The sequence below is a fragment of the Mobula hypostoma genome, chromosome 14 (genome assembly GCF_963921235.1).
Source record: "Mobula hypostoma chromosome 14, sMobHyp1.1, whole genome shotgun sequence".
Classification (NCBI taxonomy): domain Eukaryota; kingdom Metazoa; phylum Chordata; class Chondrichthyes; order Myliobatiformes; family Myliobatidae; genus Mobula; species Mobula hypostoma.
In genome coordinates this window covers 27,071,200-27,088,282 of record NC_086110.1, presented here as the reverse complement: position 1 = coordinate 27,088,282, position 17,083 = coordinate 27,071,200, and the positions used below count along the sequence as shown (strand labels likewise).

Genomic DNA, 17,083 nt, shown 5'->3' with positions numbered 1-17,083 from the left:
GGCAACACTTCACCTGTGAGTCGGCTGGGGTGATATACTGCGTCCGGTGCTCCCGGTGTGGCCTTCTATATATTGGCGAGACCCGACGCAGACTGGGAGACGGCTTTGCTGAACACCTACGCTCTGTCCGCCAGAGAAAGCAGGATCTCCCAATGGCCACACATTTTAATTCCACATCCCATTCCCATGTCTATCCACGGCCTCCTCTACTGTAAAGATGAAGCCACACTCAGCTTGGAGGAACTCTCACACTCCTTTTTCTCCCTCTGTCCCTCTCACTATACCCCTTGCCCATCCTCTGGGTTTTTCCCCCCTCCCACTTTTTCCTTCTCCCTGGGCCTCCTGTCCCATGATCCTCTCATATCCCTTTTGCCAATCACCTGTCCAGCTCTTGGCTCCATCCCTCCCCCTCCTGTCTTCTCCTATCATTTTGGATCTCCCCCTCCCCCTCCCACTTTCAAATGTCTTACTAGCTCTTCCTTCAGTTAGTCCTGACGAAGGGTCTTGGCCTGAAACGTCGACTGTACCTCTTCCTAGAGATACTGCCTGACCTGCTGCGTTCACCAGCAACTTTGATGTGTGTTGCTCCTCTTTTTCAATGTATGTATGTAATAATTTATAGATATAACACAAACTAGGCTCCTCTGGCCCTGTGATCCACACCGCCCAGCAACCCCCGACAATCCTCGATTACACCCTAATGTAATCACGGGGCAATTAACAATAACCAATTAACCTACTAACTGTTACGTCTTTGGACTGTGGGAGCACTAAGAGACAACCCACGCATTCCATAGGGAGGTCATACAGACGCCTTACAGAGGACTCTGGGATTGAATTCTGAACTCTGATGCCCCCAGCTGTAATACCGTTGCGCTATCCACTATGCTACCATGGCACCGTTGCACTCTTCCCTGACCTGGAATGTTCCAATCATTATTCTATTGGTACATGACAATATACAGTGAACTTTGTGAATGAAAGGCCAGTATCTATGCAGCAGCCAAACTGCTTTCACTTCCCAAGCCTGATAGCCTTTGAGCCATCACAAAAAACCAGTGTGTTTACTGGGCTATCTGCTGATGATGCGACAAGTCATTCTGATGCACATTTGTGACATAAGCATCATGAAAACCCTACTGCTGCCTCATATCTGATCGAACAAACACTTCTGTAGCCTGTTCCATATGGCAGTTCTTGGCAGAGATAGATAACAGGATTTAGGGTGGTCTGCTGGTTTGCACTCGCTCACTCTAGCTACACAATGAGCAGGTGGAGGTCAAAAGCACGAGGAAAAGAAGAATGCGGAAGAAAACAAAGAGGCCGCAGCTTGGACGACCTTTCCTTACTAAAGTTCTCTCAAATTAATTCAATTGTAGAACTTAATTATAATCCACATTTCTATTTACCATTAATTTCATAGTTTATTCACCCTCTGTTATGGACCACCAAAATATCCATAAACACAATTTAAAAAGACAACACTAAATAATCATTAAAACCAAATATGCCAAACACACAATTACTAAAGGCTCTTCTGCACTCCAGTGCCTGTCTTCTGTCTGTCAGGAGGACATATGAAAAGTGCTATATGGCTTATGGAAGCTTTTGACTTGGCGGTGGAGTAGCTTTGCAGGGTGATCTTGACAAGCAAACTTGCGAGTTTAGAAGGCTGAGCATGGACTGGACATCACAGCACAGGCAGCAGCAGTCTGAGCCAGTGAACAGACATTGGCTACAGGACTAGAGGAGTGGTACTGGTGTATTCTTAATGCTTGTCATCCTGAAGACCTTTCCAATTGGCATGACACTTTCCAAATATAGTACCTAATTAGGATTCAAGATTTTTTAATGTCATTTCATGTACACAGGTGTAAAGGAGAACAAAATAATTGTTACCCCAGATCCGATTCCACACAAAAAAAATGCAAAAAAGATAAAGAATACAGAATATTGTTTTAAAAAGCACAACAAATATCAATACATAAGATAGCTTATATACATAGATTGATTGTATGTCCATAAAGTGACATTAGGCTGTACATAAGGTGAATGACAAGAAATAATCAAGTCATGGTGGAGTCTGTGGATGGAGGTGTTGAACGGCCTTACTGCTTTGGGACAGTAACTGTTTTTGAGTCTGGTGATCTGGGCATGGATGTTACAGAGCCTCCTGCCTGATGGGAGTAATGCGAGTAAGGACATGTTGTTAGATGCTAGAAAATTGACCCTGCGTCATGGTTGGGTCTACATGTGGTTAAAGGAGTTAGTCAGCAATTCTACAATCGGAGGGATAGAGGGATAATTACACAAACTATAAACATCACGAAGACTACCTACTTCCCTAACTCTGAAATATCAACCATCCCCATATTTATCTCAATCCATTTAGAACCTTCATCACCTACAGACATACTTACACCAAAGGTCTGCTTTCTCAGTTACCCAGAAATGTTTGCAATTTCAAAACCATCACTGCTGTTATTCTCAAACAAGAGAAAATCGGCAGAAGCGGGAAACCCAAGCAACACAAAATGCTGGAGGAACTCAGCATCTACGGAAAAGAGTAAACAGTTGACGTTTTGGGCTGAGACCCTTTATCAGAACTGCTGTTATTCGAACCATTTCCCAATCCAATTTATCCATTATTCTCAGATTTGGGTGACCTTTGCCACTTCGTTGTCACGCAGTGGAAGTAATTCAAAATTCTCCGTTTTATTTTCAGTTCTTTCATTGCTTTCCATTACTGTATCTTTTATCTCTCTCACAAAGACCATTCTTATGACAACAATTGTCACAACCTTGGACTCTGCTGCAAGGACTGCGCACCCTTTCAGGTGGGGTACAGAACAGGTTTAGCAATCACACTCGTAGGTATGCACATTCCAGCCAATTAGTGTTTCATAATGGTGCTATTTAACTCCCTTCCTCTTGTTCTTGTCTGTCAAGGCTTGACCAAAAGCAGAGCAAGATCTACTCTCCCTGCTTACCTTCATCCTTGTTCCAGGAAAGAAGACAACAGTTTCAACTGACATTGTAAAGGAGCAGTATTCGTTTAGTAATATTTTACTGCTTCCTAGCCACGGTGTTGGTGTTAGCTTTCAGTTTGAGAGTTTTAGTTAAAAGTCCTGTTCACCTAGTGTTCATTGTTTTTCTTTTCTCTTGCACAGTTCTTACTAAAAGTCCATAAAACTGTTCACCTGCTTCAGTGTCCTTCCCTCTGTATTTGGGCCTTAATCACACACTTGCATCAGCAAGTCTTCACCAACTAAAATGGAGTCAGCAGAAACATGACAGCTCATCTCGGCCCTGAATTTTGTTGTGTAGGTGAGAAAGAGGTGAAAGTCAGTAGAGGCTGGTTTGACTGACGTGGCTTTTATGGTCCGACAACTACTCAAGAGAGCAGCAAGTCCCATCCAAACCAAAGTTTGTTGGTCATGTGGAGGAGAAGTTAAAGTCAATGCAGTCTGGGTTGGCTGAAATAGCTCACGCAGTACAACTGCCCAGTCCAAACAGGAAGAACAGGTCTCAACACTCGCAGTGACAGTTCACAAGCTCACTACAGACAGCCAGAATCAGGTGGCAGATATTACCGCTCTCACAGCCACAATTCAGAAGCAGCAGTCTTTAACCAGGACAGCCCCACTCCCAGCATCTCTTCTACCTTCTCCAGTTACAGTCTCATCATTCTCAGCCACTAATGCCCTGATTCCCATAGCATCTTCTGGATCAGAGCTGAGTATTCCTCCACAAGGCAGATACTCTGGTGACCCCGATGGCTACAAGAACTTTATTCCCAACGTGAGCTGACTTTCCGAGCTTAGCAAGTTGGTTCAGGGGCGATACGTGTAAACTGGCTTACATGATGAATCTCCCACTCAGCCTGTCCAATGCATCTCAGGAGGAACGAGATTGGCACGGGAGGACAAGCTCCTGCCCCTACTGTAGCAATCCACAACACCTCGAGGTATCATGTCCCAAGCGCCCAGTTAAAGAAGACGTGTGTTAGCAGGAAAGAGAATTCTGATGAGTTGATGGTCCCTGCAAGCATCCTTCCCTAATCACATAATGCTCCCGGTTTCCTTGTTATGGGGTTCCCAGACCCATCAGCTTCGGGCATTTATTGACTCCGGGGCAGCCAGGAACCCCATAGATATCTCTCTGGTACAAAGATGGAGAGTCTAACTTCACAATTGAGAGAGAATATCAATGTCGAGGCTCTGGATTGCCAGCCTCTGGGGACTGACAAGATCCACCTTTCCACTTGTAGAGGGCAACCATAGAGAATAACTTTCCTTCTACCTTGTTGATTCGGCTGAACTGTTGCTGGTGATTGGCTTTTCTTGGTTATCTCAACACAATCTGTGGGTTGATTGGTCCTTAATGGCATCCAAAAGTGGGGCCCAGTACTAGTTCTCCCTGGGGCAAGCTCTTTTCCCTCTCTCGTCCAGAAACACTGGCTATGGAGGAATATATCAAGGAGGCATTGGCCTTGGGATATAGCCATCCATCAATCTCACCAGCAGGCACAGGCTTCTTTTTTGTGAGCAAGAACAATGGCAAACTCCATCCCTGCATTGATTATAGGCTCCTCAATATCATAGTGAAGAACCACTACCCTATTCCACTGCTTTCCTCTGCATCTTGACATCCCCGAGGAGCAACCATATTCTCCAAGACAGATGGAGAATCTATCTCCATCTGAGATAGCGTAATGCTTACAACCTGGTTTGTAGCTGAGAAAGGGATGAGTGGAAGACAGTTTTCAACACCTCCACTGCCCACTCTGAGTACCTTGTACTGCCATCTGGCCTGGCCAACACTCCTGCAGTTTTTCAGGCCGTGGTCACTGATGTGCTCCAGGACATGTTGAATCAGTTTGTTTCTGCATATTTGGATGACACTCTGGTCCATTTCTGCTCTTGCCAGGAACACGTTCAGCATGTCTAGAGAGTTCTCAGGCGGCTCTTCGAGAATAGCCTTTACGCTAAGCTAGAGAAGTGTGAGTTCCATAAAGAGCAGGTGTAGCTTTTGGGCTATATCCACACACCTTCATTTTTAAATGGACCTGTGTAAACTTCAGGCTGTCAATGAGTGGCCCAAACCATCTACGGTCAAGAAGGTGCAGCGCTTCATGGGGTCTGCTTCATCAGAAACTACAGTTCCATCACGGCCCCCATAAATACGCTCACCAATAAGGCCTCTGCATGATTCCAATGGACAAGTGAAGCAGACCAAGTATTCTTGAAACTAATGTGACGCGTTGCCACTGCCCCAGTGCTGCAACACCCAGACTCATTCCGGCCATTCATCTTCAAGGTGGATGCAGCAGATGTGGGAATTGGAGCTGTATTTTCCCAGCACTCTTCCGCAGATAACTGGCTACATCCTTGTCCCTTTCTCCCCCCATCGCTCGTCTCCGGCTGAGCGCAACTACGATGTTGGGAACCAAGAACTTGGAAGTGTGGCGACACTGGCTGGCAGGGGCAGATCACTCCTCTTTGGTTTTCCCAACCTGGTTTAATTTCACCGTCACCTATCATCCCAGCAGCAAGAATACCAATACCATTTGGGGATAGAGGCAGAAGTGAGTGCCGTCCAACAGTTTGATCCAGGCCCAGGTAGAAAACCTCCCAACTGGTTGTTCATCCATGCCACAGTGCATCCTAGAGTGTTGGAATGGGGTTACTCTTCCTGGCTGGGTCATCCAGGAATTCATTAGACCCTGGAACTTATCAAGAGTCAATTCTAGTGGCCATAAATGTTCCAGGATGTCCACAAGTTCACCTACCCTGCACATCTGCTATGTCCACCGCATGTGCTTCATCACCCCTGGTCCCACCTCTTGTTAGTTTTCATCACTGATCTGCCCCTGTCTGAGGTAAACATTACCATTCTTGTAGTTGTGGACCGATTCTCCAAGGCTGCCTACTTCATTGCTCTCCCCAGGCTCCTTTGATTGCCACCCTCATAGTTCAGCATGTGTTCAGGCTACATGGCTTCCCTCAGGACATAGTGCCTGATTGAGGAGCACAGTTCACATACCACTGTTGGAAGGCCTGCTGTTCTCTTGTAGGAGCCACAGCCAGCCTCCCATCTGGTTTCTCCCCCAATCTAACAGCCAGAATGAGGGAATACATCAGGAGCTGGAGACAACCCTGTATTGCTTTGCCTCTTCCAACCCCATGTGCCGGAGCTCCCAAATGGTTTGGGTAGAGATTGTCCACAATAACCTCCAGTTATCGTCCACTGGCATGCCCCTATTTGAGTGCCAGAAGGGTTTTCAGTCACTACTCTTCCTTGACCAGAAGATTGACGTGAGAGTTCCTGCTGCTGAACAGTTGCTTCAATGCTACAAGCACATGTGGAGATGGGCCAGAAGCAACATTGCCCAGCAGGCTGATTGGCTCCACTGACATGTGAAGCCTCTCAAGCCAGGGGAGAAAGTCTGGCTGGTATCTAGGGATCTTCCCTTGAAAGCTGAGAGCTGCAAGTTGGCCCCATGCTACCTGGCACTACTTGTAGTGGAGGCTATCAACAAGGTCTCATATAGATTGTGCCTACTGTCATCAATGAAGATCCACCCAGTGTTCCATGTTTCCAAGCTCAAGCTGGTGACTTCCTCCCCCCCCCCACCCCTTGCTACCCACTTGATGGATGGGTTCCTGGCATCTCACTGGGTGCAGGGCAGTACCCAGTATCTTGAGGATTTGGGAGAGGTATGGCCCCAAGGAACATTCTTCGGTTCCGGCCCATGACATTCTGGAAGAATCTCTCATCTGGGATTTCCGGCAGGCACAGGTCTCAGGTACCTCGGGAGTGGCGCCTGGGAAGGAGGGGGGCCCTGTCACAACGTTGGACTGCCACAGGGTCAGTGCGCCCTTGCAGCCGGGTTGCAGAACCGGCTCGGTAATCACGCTCATGAGTATGCACATTGCAGCCAATTAGTGTTCTATTGTGCTGGCATTTAACTCCCTTCCTCTCATTCTACTCGTGTCAAGACTTGACAAAAAGCACAGCAACATCTATGCTCCCTGCTTACCTTCACCCTTGTTCTGGAAAAGGAGACTACCGTTTCAACTGACACTGTAAAGGAGCGATATTCATTTAGTAATAAGTTACTGCTTCGTAGCCACAAGAGTTGGCATTAGCTTTCGGTATGAGAGTTTTAGTTAATGATCCTGTTGGCCTAGTGTTTATTGTTTTTTTCCTTTTTCCTGCACAGTTATGATTAAAAGTCAGTGAACTGTTCATCCGCTTCAGTGTCTCTCCTGCTGCACTTGGGGAATAACCACACACTTGTGTCAACAATCTCCAATCTCCTGTTGACTATTGACAATTGTTCCTTCAGCAAGCAGGACCCAAGACATGCAGTTTCCCCCAAGAAATTCCCAATCTCAGTCTCTCCCTTTCCTTAAAACTCACCACCTTGACTGAATTTTCAGTTACATGCATGTAAGGCTTCATATCCCCATACAAATTTTTCTCTGATTCCTTGTCGCCAAAACATTTTACTACATCAAAGGTGCTTTAAAAATACAAGTTGTCTTTTAAAACTGTATTTATGGATCTTCCCACCAATTCAAACAATTTTCTTTACTTAAAATAAATGAAGTAGATTTTGTTTTCAATTCTGGAGCAGAATTTAAGTTAAGAGTGCTGATCTCTTTGGGGAATTCCATGCCTATTTGCGTGCTAACCACATAGAAATATGAATAGCTAACTGCAAGTAAGGGAAAATTATAAAGAAAAGTGGTAAAACTGGAGGAAAGAAAGCTTTATAGTACATCACGAGGAGCATGCTGTGATTTATCTGATCTAATGAGATTCCAGTTCCATAGCAGGCTGTGTTTCAAGTTCTTAAGGGTCTTGTGACCTTAAGACAAATAATTAAGGCTTTGAAAATACAAAAAGAAAGTTAGTTCATTAACTCCAGCTCAACAATAACCACTTCTACTGCCAAGCTTTCAGAGACAAGGCTGGTTTCCTTTTAAGTAATTGATGTAGACTTTCTTTAGTGGCCAGGCGAGACAACTTCTCAAATGTCAGTCAGGAAATCGGACCGTCAAAGGAAAACGATGCATTCCTTCCACCCGGTCTGGGTCAGATCAGCAAAAGACTGAATTTATGTCGTTTCTTGCAAGTGCTTACATTTTCATTCCCCCCTGTTGCTTAGATAAAGAAAACGTTTCTTCAGCTATGTAAGGCTTTGTCGTATATAACTCCAACTAAATTTGTGACAAAATCTGTCCTGTGCTTCTGAATTGAGAAAATGAATCCGTGTTTTACAGTTTGAAAGCTGAAAGGGTTATTGGATATCACCTGGGGAGCACAAAGCGAACAAGTTCTCATTTCTTATCCTGACCTTGTATGCATTTCCCCTTGCAAACTGTCTAGGCCTTCAGCCTTCATTTCTCATTCTCTCTGTGGTAGCACAGGAAGGACAGCTAAGGCTTTCTGTCCAGGCTTAAACAGATTGGTTTTTGTTAAAAAGATTCTTTAACCAGAAACAGAGTGGAATACTGTGAGCAAACTGGAATCTGGCAGAGCTATTACTTTTCATGGTTCACAATTCAGTGTCAATATGCAAAAATTCTTCTTATTCCTGGCACTGAAAATGACACTTGGTGCACTGTTACACATTTTCCCACAGTTAGTCTTAGGCAATGTCCAAAGGTCAAAGGAAACAACTTTGGTTTTAAAAATACAAAAGAGGTCACTTGGTGAAGCAGAACTGGCTCTGTTAAGACAGCAAACGTATCCATCCAGCTTAAAGAGATTCATTCCCTTTCTGACAGTTTACTTAGGCTATGTTTCAGAAACAGCAGAAATAGAAAACTCATTGTCCTCAAAGTTGAATCCCTGCTTTGTTTCACTGCATTCCCTTAACTGTTTCTTCAACCTACTCCTTGATTTGAAAAAAAACCCCTTAATGGATTCATTTAGTGCAAATGAGAGCTATTCACTGTACCCTTACAGCCCAGCCAGCCATACCTGAGATCAGTGCATTTTTTAGGATCAAGTCTAGTTAAATATGCATAATATGTCTTTAAATGCAATATTCCATCTTAAATGTCCCTCAAGGAAATGTACGAAAAGAGTGCCTAGGGTGCTCCTTCGCCAGTTCATAAACAGTAAACCACTGAGAATGAAAAGATAGCAGCAGTCTATAATATTGCTAACACTATCAACCAAATAAGTACTGCCCATGAAACTCCTGTACCTCATGTATTGCAAAGTATGCATGCCACAAAGAATTTTCCCCACTCTGTAAATCCAGTATTTGGAACGTCCATAGTAAATGCTGATTCTGTAGTAGAGCTCAATGTTGCATTTACTGTACATAACTTGTAAACTCAATAACCTTAAAAGGTTTCACTCAAAATTAACTTTAATAATATCAGCAGTGGGATTAAATTCATCATACACATGTATTCATTACACTTCTCTGTAGGAACCGTTATTTCTCATCTGGCTGGGGTGCCTAATGAAGGACCAGAGTCTCAGGTTACAGGACAAGATATTTAGGACTGAGATGAGGAGAACTTCTTCACCCAGAGGAAGGTGAGCCTGTGGAATTCAGTACCACAGAGGGTTGTGGAGGTACAGTCACTGAATATTGTAAGGAGATATTTCTCATTGCTAAAGGCATCAGGGAGTATGGGAGGAGAACAGGAATATTATATTGGTACAGATGATTTAGCCATGTTTGCACTGAATAGCAGAACTGACTTAAACATCTAAATGACCACTCCTGCTCCTATTTTCAAAGTTTCTATGTCTTTATGCTATCTTTATTGTTTATTGACTTTACAAATCAAAAACAGAATGAGGAGATCTTTAACATGCTTTGAAGGAGTCAATTTAGAAATCATTGCAAGAGAAGCATGGGGGGGGGGGGTGGTGTGGGGTGGAAAGGAAGAGAAACATGGTGAAGATAAGTGTATGCTCCCAGCTCAGATCCAGTGCCACCCTTGTGTGGAGAGCATTGGGTTCTTGCACAGTGGAACATCATTTAGAATAGGACAGTCAAGAAAATGCCCATTTATTGTGGCAGTCAACTCGCAAATAAACTTTTACCGTGAAACATAGAACGTATGGTAGGCATCGACGTGACACATTCTCTTCCCAGAGTCATGGCAACACCAACAATTTAAAAGTAACAGTTGCACAATGGTTAGTTGCATGGATCACTAATCCCCTGAGATAATACAAATAGTGCAGGTGTGTTTGGCACTTCCCACATGACTGTTCCACATATTAGGATAGCTCAGGGGTAACCTTCTCAGAACTATAGTAGCAGTTCTTCGATTCTGTCTCAGTTTCACCCTGGCTTGCCTCCTGCTTGCTCAACAGAATGTTTCTGCAACTCAAAGATCTGATCATCATCAGTTTTACATTCACTTAAACTCTGGCTGACACAGTTATGCCTTTGGTTTCTTATGGGTAAACCTGCACAGTAACTGCAATCCTTGCCCCTTTCTGGGCTGCAGAATTCATTGACACTTATATTCTTTTCACCAAATCCTCTTGCTTTTTTTTTGCTACTTCATGGCCTTTATCTTCACTAGAGCTCTTCAAAGCAGGTTCTGAAACTGCCTGGTGTATGCTGATCGGACACAATTGCAAATATTACTACCTCAATACCCATGCAATAATCCACCTGTAGCTTCCATAATACTTAGCCTGGCCAATAGGCTGGTTGGAAGTCAATTGCTCTAAAGATTTCAAGATACTTTGAACCTTACATTTTACATAGCCTTGTTTTGAACTTGCCATTTAACCTCTGTTGTGGAATTTATCTCCCATAGGGTCATCAGGCCTACAATTGTTTATTTAGCATGGTGGATCTAGCCAATCCCATGCAGTTTATTTTTCTTTATCCTGTCTCTCCAGATCATTTGTCCAATATAGAAATATTTTTACTATTGTCATAAAACAAAGAACAGCACAGCATAGTACAGGCCATTCGGCCTGCAAAGTTGTGCCAAACATTTTTCTTTCATTCATTGCCTATCTAAAAGTCTCTTAAATGTTCCTGATATACCTGCCTCTACCACCACCCGGCAGTCCATTCCATGCACTATAACTCTATAAAAAATCTAGCCCTGACATCCCCCTACACTTCCCTTTAATCACCTTAAAATTATGCCCTCTCATATTAGTCATTGCCACCCACATTGATTGTCTATTTGATCTATGCTTCTTGTCATCCTATATACCACTATCAACTCACTTCTCATCCTCCTTTGCTCCAAGGAGAAAAGCCCAAGCTCATTCAACCTTTCCTCAGAAGACATACTCTCTAGTCCAGGCCCTCTCTAAAACTTCCATATTCTTCTTATAATAAGGCGACCAGAACTGAACACAATATTCTAATTGTGGTCTAACCAGAATTTTATAGAGCTGCAACATTACTTCACAGCTATTGAACTCAATCTCCTGACTAATGAAGGCTTACACACCATATGCCTTCTTAAGCAGCCCATCAATTTGCATGGCAACTTGAGGGATTTATGGACATGTACCCCAAGATTCTGCTGTTCCTCCACACTGCTAAGAATCCTGCCATTAACCCTGAACTCTGCCTTCAGGTTCCAATTGCCAAAGTGAATTACTTCACACTTTTCTGGATTGAACTCCATCTGCCATTTCTCAGCCCAGCTCTACATCCTATCAATGGCCGACTGTAATGTAAGACAATCTCCTGCACTATCCAAAACACCATAACCTTTGTGTCATCTGTAAACTTACTTCGCAACCTTCCACTTCTTTATCTGGTCTTCATAAAAATCACAACGAGCATGGATCTCAGAACAGATTCCTGTGGAACACCAGTAGCTACCAACCTCTCAGCAGAGTATACTTCATCTACTACTACCCTCTGCCTTCTGTGGGCAAACCAATTCTAAACCTATGCAATCAGGTTTCCCTGGATCCCATGCCTCCTGACTTTCTGAATGAGCCTACTATGGGAAACCTTGTTGAACACCTTACTAAACTCCATATAAATAACATGCACCACTTTACCTTCAATTTGTTTTGTCACTTCCTCGAATAAGTCAATCAGTCTCATGAAGCACAACCTGCCCCTCACAAAGCCATTCCTACTATCCTTAATCAGACTATGCTTCTTCAAATGCTTGTAAGTTCTATTGCTAAGAATCCTCTACAATAGTTTACCCACTACTGATGTAAGACTCACTGGTCTAAAACTCCTATGATTATTCCTATTACTGTTCTGGAACAAAGGAATAATATTTGCCACCCTCTGATCTTCTGGTACTACTCCTGTGGTCAGTAAGAATATAAAGGTCATTACAAAAGGCACAGCAATTTCTTCTCTCACTTCCCATAATAACTTGGGGTATACCCCATCTATCCCCAGGGACATATCTATCCTAATGTTTTTAAAAGTTTCAGCACATCCTCCTCCTTAATGTTGACATGTTCAAGTACATTAGCCTGTTCTACACTGGCCTCACATTTGTCAAGGTCCTTCTGGCTAATGAATACTGAAGCAAAGTGTTCATTAAGGGACTCCCCTACCCCCTCTGACTCCAGGCACGTTTCCTCTTCTGTTCCTGATTGATCCTACCCTCACTATAGCCATCCTCCTATTCTTCACATTGTGTAGAATGCCTTGAGGTTTTCCTTAATCCTCCTCACTAACGCCTTCTCATGTCTGCTTCTAGCTCTTCTAAGTCCCTGGGTACGTTATAGCTCTCAAGAGCCCTGTTTGATCCTTGCTTCCGAAACATTAAAAGTGCTTTCTTCTTTTTCTCAATTAGATGTTGCACCTCTCTTCATCCTACCATCCTTTCAGAGTCTTAATGGGATAAACCTATCCAGAATCCTAAGCAAGTGCTCCCACATTACCATTGTATATATTTCTGACTTTACGCTCCCATGTTTCTGACTAATAGCATCATAATTCTCCCTCCCCCAAGTATATATTTTCCTATACCATATGTGCCTATCCTCGCCCATGGCTGTGCTAAATGTCAGGGCCTTGTGGTCACTGTCTCCAAAACGCTCAATTACTGAGAGATCTGCCACCAGACCAGGTTCAATGCCAAGTACTAGATCTAGTATAGCCTCTCCTCTGATCAGCCTGTCTACATATTGTGACAGGAGTCCTTCCTGACCCTCCTAACAAATTCTGCCCCATTTAAACCTTTTGCACTAAAGAGGTGCCAATCAAGTTGAAGTCATCCATTACAACAATCCTGTTATTTGTGCATCTTTTCAAAATCTGCCTACCGATCTGCTCCTCAGTATCACTTTGGGGGGTGGCTGGGGAGGGGTCTATTGAATACTCCAAATAGAGTGATTGCTCCTTTCCTACTTCTGACTTCTACTCACAAAGACTCAGCAGACAATCTTTCCAAGATGCCCTTAATGCAGCTATACCATCCTTGATTAACAATGCCACAACCTTTTACTTACCTCCCTGACCCTTTTTGAAACATCTAAACCCTGGAGCATCCAGCAGCCACTCCTACTCTTGTGACAACCAAGTCTCTGTGATGGCCACAATATCATAGTTCCATGTACTGATCATGCACTAAGTTCATCACTCTTGTTTCTCATTTGTCTTGCATTAAAGGCAGCACATTTTAACCCATCCAAATAGTTGCTCTTATACTTTATTCACTGCCTATCCTTCCTCACAGTCTCTCTACCTTTACACCAGCTGTTCCATTCTCTGACTTATGACTCTGGTTCCCATCCCCTGCCACCCAGTTTAAACCCTCTTGAGTAGCTCTAGAAAACCTGCCCACAAGTATATCGGTTCCCCTTGAGTTCAGGTGTAGCCTGTTCCTTTTGTACTGTTCATACATTCCCCGCAGATATACATGATCCACAGATCTGAAACTCTGCACCAATTATTTAGCCACACACTCATCTGCCATTTCATTCTATTTTTACCCCTACTGGCACGTGGCACAGGTAACTACCTTTGAGGTCTTGCTGTTCAGCTTCCTACCTAGCAACCTATATTCTCTCTTCAGAACCCCTTCTCTTTTCATGACAGTTTTTCATAAACCACCGCCCTGCCTCCTCTCTCTCACCCAAACTGTCCTGCTCGCTCCCCTCCAAGTCCCACACCACCATCACATTGCCCCAGCCACAAGACTGGAGATTTTCCTCAGTGCCTTGAGTAAAGCCAAACTCAGCGACTAAGACATTCAAATACAAGGACACATTTGTATAAGGTGTTGGAGGAAATTCAGCAGGTAGGGCAGCATCCATGGAGGGAAATGGACAGTCATTGTTTCCATTCGAGCCCCTTCATCCGGACTCAGACAAATCGGTTTAAAGCTGAGTCTCTCTATTGCTTTGTGCATTGCTCCAGATTCCAACATTTGCAGTCTTCTCTGTCTCTATATTAGCATAGTATTGATTTCTAAACTACAATCCAATCACAGAACACAATTCCATACTTACTGCACATAACTTGTAATGTAGCATTCAAAGGCTCCACATGGAATGCCTTCTACCTCTGTGCCCCGCTGTAAACCAGAAGCAGGAAATGTAGTTAACAGTCCGGGAAAACAAGTCCAGTCTCAGGGGTACTTTGTGCACTTTCATCATCTTATATGTTATTCCTCTCCACACCTTGTGGCACACTGGGCAGCAACCTTGCCATTTCTTTAGCACTTTGTCTGCTTTTTACGAGGCCGAGTTGCTAGCTCGATTCTCATCCCAACACGGATGGAACGTGTGCAAGGAGCTGGATGGATTCAAACCCGGAACCACTGGCCTCAAAGTCTGGTGCTGATGCCACTACACCACTGCTTTGATCATTTTAGTGGATCGACAATTCATTGGGACTCAGGTGGTGCCAAGCCCACTGCATTTCATGGACTGTATTTGGAAGTTGAGTAGCGCAAGAGAAGGCTTTTGAAAACTTTCAATAAAATTTTAAGTAGAAATACAGCACTGTGCAAGTCCTAGGCACATATATATATACTGTAGCTAGAATGCCTAAGACTTTTGCACAGTACTGTAGCAATTTTATGTACTGCACTGTACTGCTGCAAAAAAACCCACAGATTTTATGACATATGTGAGTGATGACAAACCCGATTCTGATATGAGTTTCTATTATGAACTGAAAGTGGGAAGGGGTTAGGGAGTGGGGAATCAGAGGGACGGAAGCGGGAGGCAAAAGACCTTGCCTGGTGTCTCAGGGATGGATGGATGTGTCTGCATCCGCACCACCCCCTGCCCTGGCACTCCTTATCTGCCATCTGTCCCATAGATAGAGAGAGGTAGGGTGTGGGTGGGTGGGTAAGTGTGTGTGTGTGTGTGTGTGTGTGTGTGTGTGTGTGTGTGTGTGTGTGTGTGTCCTGAACTAGTCTGGGACTTGCTTCCATTCAACAATTAACCAGCAGCAGACCCCTTTAAAGCCACAGCCACATAAGGCTCTATATAAAATGCTTCCACATTCATGTTTACCTTAATAATGCTTTCCAAACCCCATCGGGGCTAATTTGAAGAAGCTACCTTACTCAGGTACCCACGATTTCCAGTGCTAAAAACAAATGAAAGTATTGAGTCACTGCATGATCAAGGAATTATGAAAAGTGTTTTAGCATGTTTATATCTAAAAATTGGTTGCTGACAGTTGTGCAGGAGGAAATGGTAGAAGTAATTGTAACAAAAGCATGTTACTGTATCGTTTTAGTTAGAGACGTAAGCATGACGCCAAACTGACCTTTCACTGTACCTGCCTCGGCTCTGTTTAGATAATCTGGATGCTCAAGTGTCTCAGGTTAAAGGAGGATCTATTTTACATGGCTATTGTAGATGTGATGTTGTTTTTACTACAAGATATATAGTTCTGTAATGGCTGAGAAAAATACTTTCAATTATATTTGAGATCTTATTTTTTTCTAAAATAAAGTTAATTCAAGATATTTGCTGTTTACAAAAAAGATTAAAATCAAAATTAAAATCAAAACTTCTTTAGTTTCTATGAAATTCCAAATTAATGACTTCAAATAAATTCACTGATTCTTGAGACTTCGACGAAAACATATCCCACTAAGAAAAGTGCTAATTCCGTTGAAAATGAGTAACATTTTCTTATTTAAAATAATCAGGATTGATCATCTGAGGCTCTTTTGCACAAATGTAACATTTTTTCATATGTTTGTTTTTAATTTTATAAATTAAATGATTACATGATAGCCCAGTACCCACAAAATCCGTTGTCCTCAGACAAGAGATTGTCATTTCAATATGATAAAAAAAGTGTGGAAAAATAATTTAAAATGTATAATATACATGCCAGATGAAAGAATAGAGTGAAAAACCTCTTTAATCATCCTATTAAAAGAAAAAAAGTTTTTAAAGTGTTCCGGAGACTTAAAGCACAAATTTTATTTTTACAAGAGACCCATGTACGGAGGGGGGACAGACTACGTTTTTTCAAATTCTGGAAGGGACAACAATTTCATTCGAACTCCAATGCTAAGATTCGAGGCGTCTCTATTTTTATAGATTCCTCAGTTACTTTTATACAACAGGATATTATCTCTGATCCGAATGGTAGATTTTTATTGGTTAGTGGTTTACTATTTAATAAAAAAGTAGTTTTGGTTAATGTTTATGCTCCTAATATGGATTGTCCGGAATTTTATAAATCATTGTTTGATCAGTTTCCGAATTTGAACGAGTTTTCATTGATTTGGGGCGGAGATCTTAATACCTGTTTATCTCCAGCTTTGGACCGTTCGGCTCCTTTATGGACTTTACCTAATAAATCTGCAAATTTGATTAATTTTTTTCTTTCTGATTCTGGGTCGACGGACATTTGGCGTTTTCTGCATCCTCAGGAAAAAGATTTTTCCTTTTTTTCACATGTTCATCATTCCTATTCAAGAATTGATTATTTTTTTATTGACTCTCGTCTCATTCCTTCAGTGATTAAATGTGATTATGATTCTATAACCATTTCGGATCATGCTCCACTTAAGCTTTCTATTAAAATTATGGCCAATATACCAAACAATAGACAATGGCGTTTTAATTCGCTGTTGCTTCAGGACTCGGACTTTGTTAATTTTATGAA

The 17,083-nt window shown here is 42.8% G+C and overlaps 2 long non-coding RNA genes across 2 annotated transcripts in view; both read right to left on the bottom strand.

The window, feature by feature from the left end:
- Positions 1-17,083, bottom strand: part of LOC134356483 (uncharacterized) — a 108,814-nt gene that overhangs the window by 15,869 nt on the left and 75,862 nt on the right. The gene's annotated exons all lie outside the window — the stretch shown is intronic.
- On the bottom strand, positions 600-15,496 carry LOC134356484 (uncharacterized). Its single transcript, XR_010020362.1, has 3 exons — positions 15,466-15,496; positions 14,452-14,516; positions 600-1,827 (listed from the first exon to the last, which is right to left on the bottom strand). It is a non-coding gene; the product is annotated as an uncharacterized LOC134356484 (long non-coding RNA).